At 38.9% G+C, this 21,625-nt stretch overlaps 1 pseudogene; it reads right to left on the reverse strand.

Moving 5' to 3' along the window:
- Window positions 1-6,204: 6,204 nt before the first annotated feature.
- On the reverse strand, window positions 6,205-7,160 carry LOC133227399 (protein tyrosine phosphatase type IVA 2-like; annotated as a pseudogene).
- Window positions 7,161-21,625: the final 14,465 nt, after the last annotated feature.

Genomic DNA, 21,625 nt, shown 5'->3' on the forward strand with positions numbered 1-21,625 from the left:
GCTATAGTTTTTCCAGTAATCATGTACAAATGTGAGAGTTGGACCGTAAAGAAGGCTGAGCACCGAAGAACTGATGCTTTTGAACTGTGGTATTGGAGAAGACTCTTGAGAGTTCCTTGGACAACAAGGAGATGAAACCAGTCAGTTCTAAAGGAAATTAACCCTGAATATTCATTGGAAGGACTGATCCCGAAGCTGAAACGCCAATACTTTGGCCATCTGCTGCGAAAAACTCTCATTGGAAAAGACCCTGTTGCTGGGAAAGATGAAGGCAGGAGAAGGGGACAATAGAAGATGAGATGATCTGATGGCATCACCGATTCAATGGACATGGATTTGAGCAAACTCCGAGAGCCTGAATGACAGGGAAGCCTGTCATCTGTAGGGCCACAAAGCAACTGAACAACAATGAATAATTTTTATATCATATAATTATTTCCACATGTTCTCTTTTTATTTAGTTAGCCTTTCCTCAGTTTAGAGGTGATAATTTTTATATTTGTCATTTGACTTCAACATTTCTTAGATTATTCACATGTTAATTTGTTTCATAATTACTGTTATTCTCTATCACTTTTTTGTATAATTTTTTTTGCATTTTTTGTATCTAAGTGACTGTTATAGATTCATCTGTATTGAAAATTTAAAAAACTTTGCACAAATCATCTTTCTGGGTGCTTTTTTTTCTTTGAATTATACATAGTTGAAATACATGGAATTCAGGATTTCTTTCTGTTTTCATATACTTAAATTTGGACATTACTTTAAATTTTACAATTATCTTTGATTTTTTAAAAAAAAATCTTACTATCAGTTCGGTTCAGTCATTCAGTTCTGTCCGACTCTTTGAAACCCCATGAATCGCAGCACGCCAGGCCTCCCTGTCCATCACCAGCTCCCAGAGTTCACTCAAACTCATGTCCATCGAGTCGGTGATGTCATCCACTCATCTCATCATCTGTCGTCCCCTTTTCCTCTTGCCCCCAATCCCTCCCAGCATCAGGTCTTTTCCAGTGAGTCAACTCTTCACATGAGGTGGCTGAAGTACTGGAGTTTCAGCTTTAGCATCATTCCTTCCAAAGAACACCCAGGACTGATCTCCTTTAGAATGGACTGTTGGATGTCCTTGCAGTCCAAGGGACTCTCACGAGTCTTTCCAACACCACAGTTCAAAAGCATCAATTTTTCGGTGCTCAGCTTTCTTCACAGTCCAACTCTCGCATCCATACATGACCATTGGAAAAAACATAGCCTTGACTAGACGGACCTTTGTTGGCAAAGTAATGTCTCTGCTTTTGAATAGGCTATCTAGGTTGGTCATAACTTTCCTTCCAAGGAGTAAGTGTCTTTTAATTTCATGGCTGCAATCACAATCTACAGTGATTTTGGAGCCCCAAAAGATAAAGTCTGACACTGTTTCCACTGTTTCCACATCTATTTCCCATGAAGTGATGGGACCGGATGCCACGATCTTCGTTTTCTGAATGTTGAGCTTTAAGCCAACTTTTTAACTTTCCTCTTTCACTTTCATCAAGAGGCTTTTGAGTTCCTCTTCACTTTCTGCCATAAGGGTGGTGTCATCTGCATATCTGAGGTTATTGACATTTCTCCCAGCAATCTTGATTTCAGCTTGTGTTTCTTCCAGCCCAGCGTTTCTCATGATGTACTCTGCATATAAGTTAAATAAGCAAGGTGACAATATATAGACTTGAAGTGCTCCTTTTCCTATTTGGAACCAGTCTGTTGTTTCATGTCCAGTTCTAACTGTTGCTTCCTGACCTGCATACAGATTTATCAAGAGGCAGGTAAGGTGGTCTGGTATTCCCATCTCTTTCAGAATTGTCCACAGTTTATTGTGATCCACACAGTCAAAGGCTTTGTCATAGTCAGTCAAGGAGAAATAGATGTTTTTCTGGAACTCTACTGCTTTTTTGATGATCCAGCAGATGTTGGCAATTTGATCTCTGGTTCCTCTGCATTTTCTAAAACTAGTTTGAACCTCTGGAAGTTCATGGTTCACGTATTGCTGAAGCCTGGCTTGGAGAATTTTGAGCTTTACTTTACTAGCGTGTGAGATGAGTGCAATTGTGTGGTAGTTTGAGCATTCTTTGGCATTGCCTTTCTTTGGGATTGGAATGAAAACTGACCTTTTCCAATCTTGTGGCCACTGCTGAGTTTTCCAAATTTGCTGGCATATTGAGTGCAACACTTTCACAGCATCATCTTTCAGGATTTGAAATAGTTCACCTGGAAGTCCATCACCTCCACTAGCTTTGTTCACAGTGATGCTTTCTAAGGCCCACTTGACTTCACATTCCAGGATGTCTGGCTCTAGGTGAGTGATCACAATATCATGATTATCTTGGTCTTGAAGATCTTTTTTGTACAGTTTTTCTGTGTTTTCTTGCCACCTCTTCTTAATATCTTCTGCTTCTGTTAGGTCCATACCATTTCTGCCCTTTGTCGACCCCATCTTTCCATCTGTTCAGATCAGTTCAGTTCAGTCACTCAGTCATCTCCGACTCTTTGCGACCCCATGAATCGCAGCACACCAGGCCTCCCTGTCCATCACCAACTCCCAGAGTTCACTCAGACTCATGTCCATCGAGTCAGTGATGCCATCCAGCCATCTCATCCTCTGTCATCCCCTTCTCCTCCTGCCCCAATCCCTCCCAGCATCAGAGTCTTTTCCAATGAGTCAACTTGCCGCATGAGCTGGCCAAAGTACTGGAGTTTCAGCTTTAGCATCATCCCTTCCAAAGATAGCCCAGGGCTGATCTCCTTCAGAATGGACTGGTTGGATCTCCTTGCAGTACAAGGGGACATCTTTGCATAAGTAGTATATATTTGAATTTGTTTCTAACTGTAGTTATATTTACAGCACACGTATTTTGTCTCTGCATTCCTTTAACCTTGTATCTTTTTAAAAACTTTCTTTTAATATTAGTTAATTTTTCTATGTCCAATTTTTAATATTTTCTCTATAGCTATGATATAATAATAATGCCAGGTATTTTACTTCAAGTAGCACTTAAAAATTTTAAATGCATTTATTATATTTTGTTTTTCTATCATTTTTAATGCTATATTAGCAACTCTAAAATCTCAGATAATTTAATCTAAGGTATGTAATATAAGGTATGTAATCCAATAGTTTTGCTTCAAATCTTCTTTCCCCAAGTATTTGTGAATCATTGACTATATAACCAGGAATTCTGATTGAGATTATTCTTATTATATTAAATAGTATCTTCATGTAGTACCTCTTTTAATTTTTACTTGTGTCTCATGTTTCAAAACTGATCTTAAAACATTTATTTTGAAGATGTCTTTTCAGCTTCAATAGTATTCTTATTTGGGACCAGATGATTCTTTGTTGTGGAGAGCTGTCCTGGGCATTGTAGGATATTTAGCAAGCTATGGTTAGTTGTAATGATCCAAAATATCTGCAGATTTTGCCAAATCTTCTCTGGGGATAGGTAATATCACCTGTTATTTTGATAGAGACTTCATTGAATCTACAGATTGGTTCGTATCAATATCTTAACAACATTAATTCTTCCAGTCCATGAATGAAGAATATCTATTTCTTTACATAATTTTTAATTTTCTTCATCAGGTTTTCAAAGTTCAGAGTATGGGTCTTACATCTACTTGTTTAAGTATATTTCTAGGTATATTTCTTTTAAATGTAATTTTAAAGGGAATATTTTCTTGATTTTTTTTCTTATAGTTCATTATTAATGTATTAAAAATACTTTTATGTGTGTTTGCATTGATTCAGGTTGGTGCTGAATTTTTAAAAAAAAATAGTTAACAAGAACAGTGAGCAACATAACCTATTATTTACTGAATTCAGATACACTATGCATGTTTAAAACATTATCTTATTTAATCTTCACAACAATGTCAATTTTCAGAAGACTAAAGTACTTGAAGAAATTCAGTTAGGATGAACATACCAAGTTTTCAAAGATGTGGACTAGTACTTTTATCTACTGCTAACAAATACACACGTGGCACTAGTGGTAAATAACCCATCTGCCAACACAGGAGACATAAGAGACATGGGTTTAATTCCTGGGTTGGGAAGATCCCTGGAGAAGGGCATGACTGTCCACTCCAGTATCCTTGCCTGGAGAATCCCACAGACAGAGGAGTTTGGTGGGCTACATTCCACGGTATCACAAAGAGTCAGACACAACTGAAGCGACTTACCATGCAACACAAATACAAATTGGAAGAGTTTTTTTTAAAAACAGGATGGTAGTTTCTTTAAAATTTAAAACATGCATATGTTCCAGTCATTCAATGCCTAGGTATTTATAATGGAAAAGAAGACACAAAGATTTGTACAAATATTCATAAAGCTTTAGAATTGATGTCTTTGAATTGTGGTGCTGGAGAAGACTCCTGAGAGCCCCTTGGACATCAAGGAGATCAAATCGGTCAATCTTAAGGGAAATCAATCCTGAATACTCATTGGAAGGGCTGATCCTGAAGCTGAAACTCCAGTGTTTTGGTCATTTGATGCAAACAGCTGACTCACCAGAAAAGTCCCCGATACTGGGACAGATTGAGGGCAGAAGGAGAAGAGAACATTAGAAGATGAGATAGCTGGATGGCAAAACCAATGCAATGGACATGAAATGGGCAAACTTTGGGAGATGCTGAGGGACAGAGAGGCCTGGCCTGCTGCTGTCCATGGGGTTGCAAAGAGTCTGGCATGACTGGGCAACTGAACAACAACAACTAGAAACTATAAAAATGTCCATCAAAAATTGAATAAATTAATAAACTTTGGTATAGATACCATTGGGATATTTCTCAGCAATACAAAGGAACACAATTTTTTTTTTTTTAAATTCAACTATAAAAAAATCTCAAAATCTATGCTGAATGAAAGAAACCAGGAAAAACTAGAATGCATTCTATCTATACAGAATTCAAAAATAATACCTGTTGATCTATAAGGCTAGAAAGCAGATCAATGGTTACCTGAAGACATTGTGGCGGTGGGGGCAGTCATATAACAAAAGGGCATAAAACATGTATAGTTGCATTCACTCATTTTCTCCATTATATGACTATTAAGAAGCTTAGATAGGATGATTTTTTTTTCATTAAATTTTTACTTACATGCAATCAAATTCACTCAATTTAAGTAAATTTTGAACTACTGTAATTGTTTATAGTTGTATAACTGCAGTAGAGCCTTTTCCTCATCATAAAGTTTCTTACTTTTTTATTATACCCACTCCCAACCACAGGCATTCTCTATTCTACCTTGTTGTTTTTCAGTCACTAAGTCATGTCTGCATGACTGCAGCACGCCAAGCCCCTCTGCCCTCCACTATCTCCCAGAGTTTGCTCAGATTCATATCCATTGAGTTGGAGATGCTATATAACCATCTCATCCTGTGCCAACCTCTTCTCCTCCTGCCTTCAATCTTTCCCAGCATCAGGATCTTTTTCAGTGAGTTGGCTCTTCATATCAGGTGGCCAAAGTATTGGAGCTTCAGCACCAGTTCTTCTAGGGTTAATATCATTTAGGATTGACTGGTTTGATCTCCTTGAAGGACTCTCAAGAGTCTTCTCCAGCACCACAATTCAAAGACATCGATTCTCCAGCGCTCAGCCTTCGTTATGGTCCAACTTTCACATCTATATGTGGTTACTGAAAACAACCATAGTTTTTACTTATATGGACCTTTGCCAACAAAATGATGTCTTTGCTTTGTAATACTCTGTCTAGGTTTGTCATAGCTTCTGTTCCAAGGAACTAGCATCTTTTAATTTCACAGCTGCAGTCACTGTCCACAGTGATTCTGGAGCCCAAGAAAATAAAATCTGTCACTGCTTCCACCTTTTCCCCATCTATTTGTCATGAAGTGAGGGGACTGGTTGCAGTGATCTTAGTTTTTTGAATGTTGAGTTTTAGGCCAGCTTTCTCACTCTCCTCTTTCACCCTCATCAAGAGGCTCTATAGTTTCTCTTCAATTTCTGCCATTAGAGTGATATCATCTGAGGTTATTGATATTTCTCCTGGCGAACTTGATTCCAGCTTGAGATACACCCAGCCTGGCATTTCCCGTGATGTACTCTGTGTAAGTTAAATAAGCAAGGTAACAGTATACAGACTTGACATACTCCTTTCTCAATTTTGAACCAGTCTGTTTTTCCATGTCCAGTTCTAACTGTTGCTTTTTTTTTTCTTTTCTTAAAAATTTAATTCACATTATAGAGGGATTTATGTTTGCTTTTTTCCAATCATTAACAGTGATTGAGGAGTACTGAATCCATCACTACTTTGATAACACAGTAGATTCCAGATTCATTTTTCCAGGTACCAAGAGATCCCTCTAAATCAAATCAGCCTTTGTATATACTTATTTTTACTGAACACAGTAATGCCTGTTGGTATCTCTGAAGCATAATCACATCTTAGGTTGGTATTTCTCCAGGTAAAGAAGCTGTTTGGAATTGAATGCTCCCCTTCTTTTTTTGTCTTATAAATTGAAATGCATCTTCATTCCACATGTGTACTTCATTCAACATTCCACATTCAATCAAAGCAAGTGCAACCGGTACAGGTCCCCTTCCCAATCCTGCAACGCAGTGCGCTACAACACAGCAACCTTGTTCTTCAGGATATTTGGTTTCAGTAGGCTTAGCCAACGGAGAAGACAATGGCACTCCGCTCCAGTACTCTTGCCTGGAAAATCCCAGGAATGGGGGAGACTGGTGGGCTGCCGTCTATAGAGTCGCACAGAGTCGGACACGACTGAAGTGACTTAGCAGCAGCAGCAGACTTAGCCAATCATCTACTACCTGACTAGGGGGTGGTGCTCCACTGTCAAAAGGCCAATCTAGAACGTGAATTTCCTTCTTTTTCAATATGTAGCATCATAAACTCGAGCCAAAGTTGTCACTTCATACTTCCGAAGTTCCTCTGTAAATGAACTTGTTGAGGGTAGCAGTGGTAGGGTTGTGGGTTATCAGAAAACTCACGTTCTCATAGGAGATCTCCACAAGGGCTGGACGGTTCATTATGGCAAATAAAAAGTGTGACTGTGCGTGTGTGTGTGATGGTGAAAATGAAAAAAAGAAAAAGAAAAAAATCAATAAATCTTGAAATGTTTCATAGCAGAGAAGATTAAAAAGACCACTAAAATGTCTAAATCAGTTTTCTCTATTCAACTAGCTTATTCTTTCAGAAACTTCTCTCTTTAAGATAAGCAGATAAGCAGAACTATTTAGAATCCACTTGAATCCAAATTCAACTTGGGCCTCAATGTCTGCTGATGGATACCATGACTACCAAAAAAAAAAAATCCAACTACATACAACACTTAAGCAGCCTTTACTACATTTAGGCACTAGTGAGACACGTTAAAAGCATAGGTCGCTCTCCACTTTTGTTTACTTGATGCTTAATTTTACTGGAGTCATCAAAATAAATACGCTTGCAAAAAAAAAAAAAAAATCCAACTATTTCTGAGATCAATCTGGGTGTCCAGAGTCTTCAAGGTGATAGTAATTATGGCACATAGACCCTCCAAGCTCACTTGTCAACGGAAACACCGTGCTGAGCCTGGCAGAAGTCTGCCCTCGCACTCAGAAGCGCCATAAATATGCAACCTATATTCCAACGAAAACGCTACCGAGCTGAGGCCTGGGCATTGAACTCTGGCGGCAGCGGAGTCCAGCCTCTGAGCCCGACACCCGGCTCGGCCCGGCAACGGCGCATGTCCAATCCCGGTCTAGATACTGCTGCTCCTCCTGCTGCTATGGCCGCCGCTGCCCTGTGGCGTCGCCTCTGCCCTGTGACCTACTGCCGCTGCCGCTCCAGCTGCTACCCGTTGGACAACGGTTACCTGCATATAGGTTTCTCAAGAGACAGGTAATGGGATCTGGCATGCCCATATCTTTAAGAATTTTCCACAGTTCATTATGATCCACACAGTCAAAGGCTTTAGCATAGTCAATGAAGCAAAAGTAGATCTTGAGTTGTGTTTTGTTTTGTTTTTAATTCCCTTGCTTTCTCTATGATCCAACAAACATTGGCAATTTAATGTCTGGTTCCTCTGGCTTTTCTAAATTCTGCTGGTACCGGTGGAAGTTCTCTATTCATGGTCTGCTGAAGCCTAACATGAAGGATTTTGAGCATTTCTTTGTTAGCGTGTGAAATAAGTGCAATTGTGTGGTAGTTTGAACATTCTTTGGCATTGCCCTTCTTTGGGATTGGAATTCTTTGGGATTGGAACTGACCTTTTCCAGTCCTGCAGCCACTGCTGAGTTTTCCAAATTTGGTGACATATTGAGTGTAGCACTTTAAAAGCATCACCTTTTAGGATTTTAAAAAGCTCAGCTGGAATTCCCTTGCCTGCTTTGTCTACATTCATTATAAGTTTACTTTTATTTTATAAACTGCAAATATTTGGAATCATACAGTATATAATCTCTTGTATTTGACTCTTAACTTGGCATACTGGTACGAAAATCATCCAGGTTATTACATGTGTTAATATTGCATTTCCTTTTGTTTCTGAGTGTTATTTCATAGTATGACTATCCTAGATTTTTTTAATTTATTCATGTTTTAATTGAAGGATAATTGCTTTACAGAATTTTGTTGTTTTCTGTCAAACCTCAACATGAATGAATCAGCCATAGGTATACATATGTCCTCTCCTCTTGAACCTTCCCTCTCATCTCCTTCCCATCCCACCCCTCTAGGTTGATACAGAGCCCCTGTTTGAGTTTCCTGAGCCATACAGCAAATTCCCTTTGGCTATATATTTTACATATGGTAATGTAAGTTTCCACCTTACTCTCTGCATACATCTCACCCACTTCTCCCCTCTTCCCATGTCCATAATTCTATTTTCTCCATTGCTGTCCTGCAAATAAAGTCTTCGGTACCATCTTTCAAGATTCCGTATATATAGGTGTTAATAGACTTAGTTCAGTCTGTATAATAGGCTCTAGGTTCATCAACCTCATTAGATCTGAATCAAATGTGTTCCTTTTTATGGCTGAGTAATACTCCATTGTGTTTATATAATACAGCTGCTTTATCCATTCATCTGTGGATGGACGTCTAGGTTGCTTCAATGTTTTAACTATCGTAAATAATGCTGCGATGAACACTGGGGTACATATGTCTTTTTCCATTTTTGTTCCCTCAGGGTATATGCCTACGAGTGAGATTGCTGGGTCATATGGTGGTTTAAGTTCAGTTTCTCTGTCGTGTCCAACTATTTGCGACCCTATGAATCGCAGTATGCCAGGCCTCCCTGTCCATCACCAACTCCCGGAGTTCACTCAGATTCACCTCCAACAAGTCAGTGATGCCATCAGCCATCTCATCCTCTGTAGTCCCCTTCTTCTTCTACCCCGAATCCCTCCCAGCATCAGAGTCTTTTCAATGAGTCAGCTCTTCGCATGAGGTGGCCAAAGTACTGGACTTTCAGCTTCAGCATCATTCCCTCCAAAGAAATCCCAGGGCTGATCTCCTTCAGAATGGACCAACCAGAATGGACTGGTTGGATCTCTTTGCAGTCCAAGGGACTCTCAAAAGTCTTCTCCAACACCACAGTTCAAAAGCATCAATTCTTTGGTACTCAGCCTTCTTCACAGTCCAACTCTCACATCCATACATGACCACTGGAAAAACCATAGCCTTGATTAGACGAACCTTTGTTGGCAAAGTAATGTCTCTATTTTTCAATATGCTATCAGCTTGGTCATAACTTTCATTCCAAGGAGTAAGTGTCTTTTAAATTCATGGCTGCAGTCACCATCTGCAGTGATTTTGGAGCCCAGAAAAATAAAGTCTGACACTGTTTCCACTGTTTCCCCATCTATTTCCCATGAAGTGATGGGACTGGATGCCATGATCTTCGTTTTCTGAATGTTGAGCTTTAAGCCAACTTTTTCACTCTCCACTTTCACTTTCATCAAGAGGCCTTTTAGTTCCTCTTCACTTTCTGCCGTAAAGGTGGTGTCATCTGCATATCTGAGGTTATTGATATTTCTCCTGGCAATCTTGATTCCACCTTGTGCTTCCTCCAGCTCAGCGGTTCTCATGATGTACTCTGCATATAAGTTAAATAAGCAGGGTGACAATATACAGCCTTGACGTACTCCTGTTCCTAATTGGAACCAGTCTGTTGTTCCATGTCCAGTTCTCACTGTTGCTTCCTGACCTGCATACAGATTTCTCAAGAGGCAGGTTACGTGGCCTGGTATTCAGAAATCTTTCAGAACTGTCCACAGTTTATTGGGATCCACACAGTCAAAGGCTTTGGCATAGTCAATAAAGCGTAAATAGATGTTTTTCCGAAACTCTCTTGCTTTTTCCATGATCCAGTGGATGTTGGCAATTTGATATCTGGTTCCTCTGCCTTTTCTAAAACCAGCTTGAACATCAGAAAGTTCACGATTCACGTATTGCTGAAGCCTGGCTTGGAGAATTTTGAGCATTACTTTACTAGCATGTGAGATGAGTGCATTTGTGCAGTAGTTCGAGTACTCTTTGGCATTGCCTTTCTTTGGGATTGGAATGAAAACTGACCTTTTCCAGTCCTGTGGCCACTGCTGAGTTCTCCAAATTTGCTGGCATATTGAGTGCAACACTTTCACAGCATCATCTTTTAGGATTTGAAAGAGCTCAACTGGAATTCCATCACCTTCCATCATTGTAGTGATGCTTTCTAAGGCCCACTTGACTTCACATTCCAGGATGTCTGGCTCTAGGTGAGTGATCACACCATTGTGATTATCTGGGTCGTGAAGATCTTTTTTGTACAGTTCTTTATATTCTTGCCACCTCTTCTTATTCTCCTTCTGTTAAGTCCATACCATTTCTGTCCTTTATTGAGCCCATCTTTGCATGAAATGTTTACTTGGTAGCTCTAATTTTCTTGAAGAGATCTCTTGTCTTTCCCATTCTGTTGTTTTCCTCTATTTCTTTGCATTGATCACTGAAGACGGCTTTCTTATCTCTTCTTGCTATTCTTTGGAACTCTGCATTCAGATGCTTATATTTTTCCTTTTCTCCTTTGCTTTTCGCTTCTCTTCTTTTCACAGCTATTTGTAAGGCCTCCCCAGACAGCCATTTTGCTTTTTTGCATTTCTTTTCCATGGGGATGGCCTTGATCCCTGTCTCCTGTACAATGTCACAAACCTCATTCCATAGTTCATCAGGCACTCTATCTATCAGATCTAGGCCCTTGTATCTATTTCTCACTTCCACTGCATAATCATAAGGAATTTGATTTAAGTCATACTTGAATGGTCTAGTGGTTTTCCCTGCTTTCTTCAATTTCAGTCTGAATGTGGCAATAAGAAGTTCAGGATCTGAGCCACAGTCAGCTCCTGGTCTTGTTTTTGTTGACTGTATAGAGCTTCTCCATCTTTGGCTGCAAAGAAAATTATCAATCTGATTTCAGTGTTGGCCATCTGGTGATATCCATTTGTAGAGTCTTCCCTTGTGTTGTTGGAAGAGGGTGTTTGCTATGACCAATGCATTTTCTTGGCAAAACTCTATTAGTCTTTGCTCTGCTTCATTCTGTATTCCAAGGCCAAATTTGCCTCTTACTCCAGGTGTTTCTTGACTTCCTACTTTTGCATTCCAGTCCCCTATAATGAAAAGGACATCTTTTTTGGGTGTTAGGTGTAAAAGGTCTTGTAGGTCTTCATAGAACCATTCAGCTTCTTCAGCGTTACTGGTTAGGGCATAGGCTTGGATTACTGTGATATTGAATGCTTTGCCTTGGAAACAAACAGAGATCATTCTGTCGTTTTTGAGATTGCATCCAAGTACTGCATTTCAGACTCTTTTTTTGACCATTATGGCCACTCCATTTCTTCTGAGGGATTCCTGCCCACAGTAGTAGATATAATGGTCATCTGAGTTTAATTCATCCATTCCAGTCCATTTCAGTTCGCTGATCCCTAGAATGTTGACATTCATTCTTGCCATCTCTTGTTTGACCACTTCCAAGTTGCGTTGATTCATGGACCTGACATTCCAGGTTCCTATGCAATATTGCTTTTTACAGCATCGGACCTTGCTTCTATGACCAGTCACATCCACAGCTGGGTATTGTTTTTGCTTTGGCTCCATCCCTTCATTCTTTCTGGAGTTATTTCTCCACTGATCTCCAGTAGCATATTGGGCACCTACTTACCTGGGGAGTTGCTCTTTCAGTATCCTATCATTTTGCCTTTTCATACTGTTCATGGGGTTCTCAAGGCAAGAATACTGAAGTGGTTTGCCATTCCCTTCTCCAGTGGACCACATTCTGTCAAATCTCTCCACCATGACCTGCCCATCTTGGGTTGCCCCACTGGCATGGCTTAGTTTCATTGAGTTAGACAATGATGTGGTCTTAGTGTGATTAGATTGACTAGTTTTCTGTGAGCACGGTTTCATTGCGTCTGCCCTCTGATGCCCTCCTGCAACACCTACCATCTTACTTGGGTTTCTCTTACCTTGGGTGTGGGGTATCTCCTCACTGCCACCCTTCCTGACCTTCAACATGGGATAGCTTCTCTAGGCCTTCCTGCGCCCATGCAGCCACTGCTCCTTGGACGTGGGGTTGGGGTTAAACCTATATGGTGGTTTAATTCCTAGCTTTTTAAGGAAACTCCATACCATCTTCCATAGTAGCTGTATCAATTTACATTCCCCCCAACAGTGCAAGAAGGTTCCCTTTTATCCACACCCTCTCCAGCATTTATTGTTTGTAGACATTTTGATGATGGCCATTCTAACCAGTGTGTGGTGATAATCTCATTGTAGTTTTGATTTGCATTCCTAGAATTTATTTGTCCATTTACCACTTATGGGTTTGTACGCTTGCTTCTAGATTTTGTATATTATCTGTCCACATATTTCTGTAGGCATGTTTTTATTTCCTTTGGGTAAATGGGTAGGAGTAAAATTGCTGAATCCTGTGATAAGCATCTGTTTACCTTTATGATACTGCCATACCGCTTTCCAAAGTGGTTGGGGCATCTAGCATTTGCATTGCTAATTTTCAAAATTTTCAATTGGCACATGCTCACCCACATTTGGTTCATTAGTTTTTAGCTGTTCTAGTTGGTATATACTGTTATTTTATTGTTGTTTAATTTGCATTTTTTCATGAATATTGATGTTGTGCTTATTAAATATATATATACACACACACACACACATGTATATATATATATATAATTTAGAAGTATATGTTCAAATAGTTGGACCATTGTTTCTCATTGGGTTGTTAATATTCTTATTATTGAGTTGCATGACTTTTGTATATATTCTGGATATAAACTCCTTTTCAGATAAGTTTTCAAAAAGTTTCTTCACGTGCACTTGCCTTCTTGTCATCTTAATTTTCACATTGGGAGACATTATTATTTTACTTTACTTACTTCCCTTTTATCATTCTTTTGTAACTTATTATTATTATTGCTATCTTTGAAAAATCTTTACCTAACTCAATATCACAAAAAATTTCTCCTTTATTATTAAAAAATGGGAAGTCCTTTATTGCTTACTTGCCTAGATTAGTGATCAAAGGTAAGACCTATTTTAGCATGGGCACTTCATGCTACCTCTACCTATATGTAAATCCAATTCTTTACATTATGCTTATGGTGCATCTGCTTCAATTGCCCAGCCAATACCATGGTATTTATTCCACGAATATGGAAGAATGTTGATCAAGAATAGAGCCATGGGACTATAGCCCCAGTTGTAGATTCCAGGACTCAGGCTGCTCTGGCCCTGATGTGGACCCAGAATGAGAGCAAAATTTCAGAAAATGACAGCTCCAACTGCAAGCAGGCCAGTCCAAGAAGGAGTCTTAGAACTCAGAGTCAGATCCATGCTTGAGTACCATCTTCCTGTGTGGGTTAAAAAATCAGATGTTAGTCCTCCTCCATGGGTAGATAAAAGATGAATAAAAAGAGGAAGTTTTCCCAACCAGTTAGTTCTAATTCTCTGAGATGGAAGCCAATGTGTTTTATCAGCCCCTACTTTATTAGCTTGTAGGCGAAATAGGGAAGGAGCTATTTATGGCACACATTATTCAGATTCACTGTGTGCTTATTTTTATTTCTTTTAAAAAATGTATTGTTTATTATTTGGATAGCCTGGTGGTGTTAGCTATGTACTGATGAACCACTAATTTTTCAGACCTATCAATTCACTTAGGTTATTTAAGATAACAGTATTCTCTCTTCACTTTTTTTATGTATAAGCTGAAGGAAACCTCAGCCAATTATACTTTGTACAAGGCAATGAGTGCCCTGCAGTTTCTACTAATACATTGGCAGCCTGTTTGTGTGTTTCAAAAGTGCCTGCAAGTCTCAACTGTTTTATTTTCCAGGACAAATATTATTAGCTTGCATTTCACCAAAATGTCAAAATCAAAAAGAAAAGCCAAGATATCTTATAGTTGTTAGTGTTTTGCAGTTACTTCTTTAGTTAAGTGGAATTTTTTTTTAAAGAGTATTGTTGATCTTCCTCTTGAGAAATTTGTACGCAGGTCAGGAAGCAATGGTTAGAACTGGACATGGAACAACAGACTGGTTCCAAATAGGAAAAGGAGTATGCTGTATATTGTCACCCTGCTTATTTAACTTATATGCAAAGTACATCATGAGAAACACTGGACTAGAAGGAGCACCAGCTGGAATCAAGATTGCTGGGAGAAATATCAACAACCTCAGATATGCAGATGACACCACCCTTATGGCAGAAAGTGAAGAGGAACTCAAAAGCCTCTTGATGAAAGTGAAAGTGGAGAGTGAAAAAGTTGGCTTAAAGCTCAACATTCAGAAAACGAAGATCATGGCATCCGGTCCCATCACTTCATGGGAAATAGATGGGGAAACAGTGGAAACAGTGTTGGACTTTATTTTTCTGGGCTCCAAAATCTCTACAGATGGTGACTGCAGCCATGAAATTAAAAGATGCTTTTTCCTTGGAAGGAAAGTTATGACCAAGCTATGACCAAGTTATGACCAAAGATAGCTTATTGAAAAGCAGAGACATTATTTTGCCAACAAAGGTCCATCTAGTCATGACTATGGTTTTTCCTGTGGTCATGTATGAATGTGAGAGTTGGACTGTGAAGAAGGCTGAGCAGTGAAGAATTGATGCTTTTGAGCTGTGATGTTGGAGAAGACTCTTGAGAGTCCCTTGGACTGCAAGGAGATCCAACCAGTCCATTCTGAAGGAGATCAGCCCTGGGATTTCTTTGGAGGGAATGATGCTGAAGCTGAAACTCCAGTATTTTGGCCACCTCATGTGAAGAGTTGACTCATTGGAAAAGACTCTGATGCTGGGAGGGATTGGGGGCAGGAGGAGAAGGGGACGCCAGAGGATGAGATGGCTGGATGGCATCACTGACTCGATGGACGTGAGTCTGAGTGAACTCCGGGAGTTGGTGATGGACAGGGAGGCCTGGCGTGCTGTGATTCATGGGGTCGCAAAGAGTCAGACATGACTGAGCGACTGAACTGAACTGATTGTTAGGTATTTTTTTGTAGTCTGCATTATTTATTTATTTTATTGGCGTATAGTTGATTTACAAGGTTTCTGGTGTACAGCAAAGTGATTCTCTCTCCATATATATAATATATATTTTATATATATTTATACTCTCTTCCATTTTGTTTATTATAGGATATTGAATATAGTTCCCAGTGCTGTTCAGTAGGACCTTATTATTTATCTATTTCATATGTAGTTAGATGTAACTGATCATCCCATTCTCCCAAATTATCCCTCCCCCACTACCTTAGAGAAGGAAATGGCAACTCACTCCAGTATTCTTGCCTGTAAAAGCCCATGGGCAGAGGAGCCTCGTGGGCTATAATCAGTGGGATCACAAAGACTTGGACACGACTGACTAATTAACACACACCCCACCTTTGGTAACCAGTTTTTTTTCTGTGTCTGTGAGTCTTTTTCCTTTTCATAAATAAGTCCATTTGTATCACATTTTCGATTCCACCGATAAGTGATTTCATATGGTATTTGTTTTTATTTTCTTGAGTTAATTCCCTTAGTATGATAATCTGTAGGTCCATCCACGTTGCTGCAAATGGCATTATTTAATTATTTTCTGTAGCTGAGTACTATTCCATAATGTGTGTATTCCGCATTTTCTTCATCCATTCATCTGCTGATGAACACTTAGCTTGTTTCCGTGTCTTGGTTACTGTGAAAAGTGCTGCTATAGACATTGGGGTGCATATATCTGTTCACACTAGAGCATTATCTGGATACATGCCCAGAAGTCGGACTGCTGGATGATATAACAACTCTGTTTTTAGTTTTTTTTTTTAAAGGAAACTTCATACTATTTTTGATAGTGGCTGCAGCAATTTAAATTCTTATCTTTTCTCCACACCCTGTCCAGCATTTATTATTTTTAGGCTTTGTAATAATGGCTATTTTGACCACTATGAGGTGATATCTCATTGTAGAACTTCTAGAACTCATAAATTCAGCAAGCACATAATTAATATTCAGAAATCTGTTGCATTTTTATTAACAATGAAATATCAGAAAGGAAAATAAAATCCATTTTAAATTGCATCAGGAAAAATTACTTAGAGATAAACCTGACCAAGAAAGTTAAAGACATATACTGAGAACTATTAAACACTGATAAAGGAAATTAAAGGTGATTCAAAGAAATGAAAAGGTATCCCATGTTCTTGAATTAGATGAATTAATATTGTTAAATGGCCATACTACCCAAAGAAAACTATAGATTTAATGTTTTCCCTATAAACTATGCATGATGTTTTGCATAGAAGTAAATATATATGGAACCCTAAAAAACCCAGAATTCCTAAAGCAATCCTGAGGAAAAATAACATAGCTGGAGGAATAACCCTCTCAAACTTCAGACAATGCTCGAAAGATCAAGTAATAAAAACAGCATAGCATTGACACAAAAGCAGTCATACAGAGCAATGGGACAGAATAGAAAGCCCAGAAATAAACCCACATACCTATAGTCAATTTAAATTTTGACAAAGTAGGCAAGAATATACACTGAAGAAAAGATGGTCTGATCAGCAGGTGGTGTTGAGAAAGCTGAATAGCTTCTTGTAAATCATTGTAGTTAGAGCACACCCTCACATCCTGCATGAAAATAAAATGGCTTAAAGACCTAAATGTAAGCTGTTACACTATTAAATTCCTAGAAGCGAATATAAGCAAAATGTTCTCTGACAGAAATCTTACCAATGTTTTCTTAGTTTAGTCTCCTCAGGCAATAGAAATAAAAGCCAAAATGGACAAGTGGAACCTAATCAAACATAAGCTTTTGCACAGTAAAGGAAGCCATAAACAGAATGAAAAGACAGCCTACAGAATGGGAGAAAATATTTGCAAACGATGCAAAGAATAAGGGCTTGCTTTTCAAAATATATAATCAACTCACACAGCTCAATAACAACAGCAACAAAAATCCCAGCCAAAAATAAGGGCAAAAGACCTAAATAGACATTTCTTCAAAGAGGACATCTATATGGCCACTAACCACATGAGAAGATGCTCATCATTGCTAATTATTAGAGAAATGCAGTGTCTGCATTTTAAGATTATACTGTTGGCATCGCATTATCAGGTTTGAGACAGATTCTGAGTTTCAGTGCATAACTGTAGTAGTTGACCTCATGAAAGGGTGAATGGAATTGCTGAATGACAAGAATGTACAGTAGAATATTCATGGAAATTTACATGTGTTGGGAAGTGTAAATAAGAGTCAAGAGCAGAGAGACTGTAAAAGGGTGGAGTATAAAAATGGGAGAAAAATATTTATACTCTAATTGAAACATAAATGAGAATTTGAATGAGAGTGAAAAAAGAGAAAGAGAGAGGTGTTGGCAAGTGAAAAAATGCAAATTTTAAAAAGTTGGGTATGAAACTTGGCTCATCACAGCTGATCAGTGAAAGTGAGCTTTCAGTAACATAGCAGTTGTTAAATCTAGATTATTAAGTATTGCTGAATGCCCTACAAGGAAATAAGTCTATGATACAAATAATAATATTCTACTAGAGTAGACCTGTATGCAGGTCAGGAAGCAACAGTTAGAACTGGACATGGAACAACAGACTGGTTCCAAATGGGAAAGGGGTATGTCAAGGCTGTATATTATCACTCTGCTTATTTAACTTATATGCAGAAACATCATGAGAAATGCTGGGCTGGAAGAAGCACAAGCTGGAATCAAGATTGTCGGGAGAAATATCAATAAACTCAGATATGCAGATGACACCACCCTTATGGCAGAAAGTGAAGAGGAACTAAAAAGCCTCTTGAGGAAAGTGAAAGAGGAGAGTGAAAAAGTTGGCTTAAAGCTCAACATTCAGAAAACGAAGATCATGGCATCCAGTCCCATCACTTCATGGGAAATAGATGGGGAAACAGTGGAAACAGTGTCAGACTTTATTTTGGGGGGCACCAAAATCACTGCAGATGGTGACTGCAGCCATGAAATTAAAAGACACTTACTCCTTGGAATGAAAGTTATGACCAAGCTGATAGCATATTGAAAAACAGAGACATTACTTTGCCAACAAAGGTCCGTCTAATCAAGGCTATGGTTTTTCCAGTGGTCATGTATGGATGTGAGAGTTGGACTGTGAAGAAGGCTGAGCACCGAAGAATTGTTGCTTTTGAACTGTGATGTTGGAGAAGACTCTTGAGAGTCCCTTGGACTACAAGGAGATCCAACCTGTCCATTCTGAAGGAGATCAGCCCTGGGATTTCTTTGGAGGGAATGATGCGGAAGCTGAAACTCCAGTACTTTGGCCACCTCATGTGAAGGGTTGACTCATTGGAAAAGACTCTGATGCTAGGAGGGATTGGGGGCAGGAGGAGAAGGGGATGACAGAGGATGAGATGGCTGGATGGCATCACTGACTCGATGGAGGTGAGTCTGAGTGAACTCCGGGAGTTGGTGATGGACAGGGATGCCTGGCGTGCTGTGATTCATGGGATCGCGAAGAGTCAGACATGACTGAGCGACTGAATTGAACTGAAGTGAACTCGAGTAGTATATTCTTTAGTAATTATTTAATAATATGTTATACATTATTATACTTTAATATTTTACAATGTCATAATTGTTAATTTTATATTTAAAAAGTTTATATTTCCAAATAGTATAATGCAAAACATTTTTCTGTTCCATTGGGGGCAAAGAATCAGCATCTATGTGAGTTATAAATAATAAGAGAACATGCATGACTTTGCTTTACTTTTGTAAAATTTTCACCCTCTTTGCTCTCAGCTAAATTAGCTCCTGACTGCACTGGGGCTGATCACCTTGTTTTGTCCATGGTTATACTGGCTTCAGATCCTTTCCACAAATAATCTTTAAGCTGTTCATTCTGCTGACATTTTCATATGTTGCCACCCTATAGCAGATGGCTGAGGACTGTAATCAAGATATTTTGTATAAATCAACAAAAATCTCTGGCCAGAATCTGTAGTTATTGAGGGATTAAAGAGTTCTGAACCATATGTTCCAGTATCCTGTGTGCCACTCTGGTAGGAAGTTTGTACATCATTTAATCATCCTGTTCCACATTACAATATAATCCTTCACTGTGTCAGCTGCTCATTATTTAAAGCAGCTGAAGTCAACCCCCTCCGCATTAAAGAACCTCATAAGTTTTTAAATACAATGAATTATTTATTTCTTTATATTATGGTCAGTTCAGTTCAGTTCAGTCACTTAGTGGTGTCCTACGATTTGTGACCCCATGGACTGCAACATGTCCAACACCAATTCCCGGAGCTTGCTCAAACTCATGTCCATCAAAAAGGTGATGCCATCCAGCCATCTCATCTTCTGTCATCTCCTTCTCCTCCTTCTTTCAATATTTCCCAGCATCAGGGTCTTTTCAAAGGGTCACTTCTTCGTATCAGGTGGCCAAAGTATTGGAGCTTTAGTTTCAGCATCTGTTCTTCCAATGAATATTCAGGACTGATTTCCTTTAGGATGGACTGGTTTGATCCTTGCAGTCCAAGGGACTCTCAAGAGTCTTCTTCAACACCACAGTTGAAAAGCATCAGTTCTTCAGTGCTCAGTTTTCTTTATGGTCCAACTCTTACATCCATGAATGACTACTAGAAAAGCCATTGCTTTGACTAGACAGACTTTGTTGGCCAAGTAATGATTCTTCATTTTAACTTGCTTTCTAGGTTACTCATAGCTTTTCTTCCAAGGAGCAAGTGTCTTTTAATTTCATGGCTGCAGTCACCATAAGCAGTGATTTTGGAGCACAAGAAAATAAGTCTGTCACATTTCAATCTTTTCCCCATCTATTTACCATGAAGAACTGGGACTGGATGCCATGATCTTCATTTTTTGAATGTTGAGTTTTAGGTCAAACTGTTCACTATCCTCTTTCACTTTCATCCAGAGGCTCTATAATTCTTTGCTTTCTTCTATAAGGATGATGTCATCTACATATCTGGTTATTGATATTTCTCCTGGCAATCTTGATTCCAGCTTGTGCTTCACCAATCCCAGCATTTCACATGCTGTACTCTGCATATCACTTAAATAAAAAGGGCGGCAATATACAGCCTTGATGTACTGCTTTCTCAATTTAGAACCAATCCACTGTTCCATATCTGGTTCCAACTGTTGCTTCTTGACCCGCATACAGATTTCTCAGGAGTCAGGTAAGGTGGTCTGGTATATCCATCTCTTTAGGAATTTTCCACATTTTATTGTGATCCACACAGTCAAAGGCTTCGGCATAGTCAATAAGGCAGAAATAGATATTTTCTGGAACTCTCTTGCTTTTTCAATGATCCAACGAATGTTGAAAATTTGATCTCTGGTTCCTCTGCCTTTTCCAAATCCAAAATGAACATCTGGAAGTTCGCATTTCACTTACTGTTGAAACCTAGCTTGGAGAATTTTGAGCATTATTTGCTAACATGTGAGATGAGTCCAACTGTGCAGTAGTTTGAACATTCTTTGGCATTACCTTTCTTTGGGATTGGAATGAAAACTGACCTTTTCCAGTCCTGTGGCCACTGATGAATTTTCCAAATTTGCTGGCATATTGAGTACAGCATTTTAACAGCATCATCTTTTAGGATTTGAAATATCTCAAATGGGATTCCATTACCTCCACTAGTTTTGTTCCTAGTAATGCTTCCTAGGGACCACTTGACTTCATATTCCAGGATGTCTAGCTCTAGGTGAGTGATCAAACCATCGTGATTATATGGGTAATGAAGGTGGTTTTTTTTTTTTTTTTTTTTTGGTATAATTCTGTGTTTTCTTGCCACTTCTTAATATCTTCTGCTTCTGTTAGGTCTATACTATTTATGGACTTCTTTGTGTTCATCTTTACATGAAGTGTTCCTTCATCTTTGCATGAAATGGTATCTCTAATTTTCTTAAAAAGATCTCTAGTCTTTCCCATTCTGTTGTTTTCCTATATTTCTTTGCACAGATCACTGAGGAAGGCTCTCTTATCTCTCCTTGCTATTCCTTGGATCTCTGCATTCAGATTGGAGATCTTTTCTTTTCTACTTTGCCTTTACCTTCTTTTATTTTCTCAGCTATTCAT

Source organism: Bos javanicus, chromosome 16 (assembly GCF_032452875.1).
Source record: "Bos javanicus breed banteng chromosome 16, ARS-OSU_banteng_1.0, whole genome shotgun sequence".
NCBI lineage: Eukaryota > Metazoa > Chordata > Mammalia > Artiodactyla > Bovidae > Bos > Bos javanicus.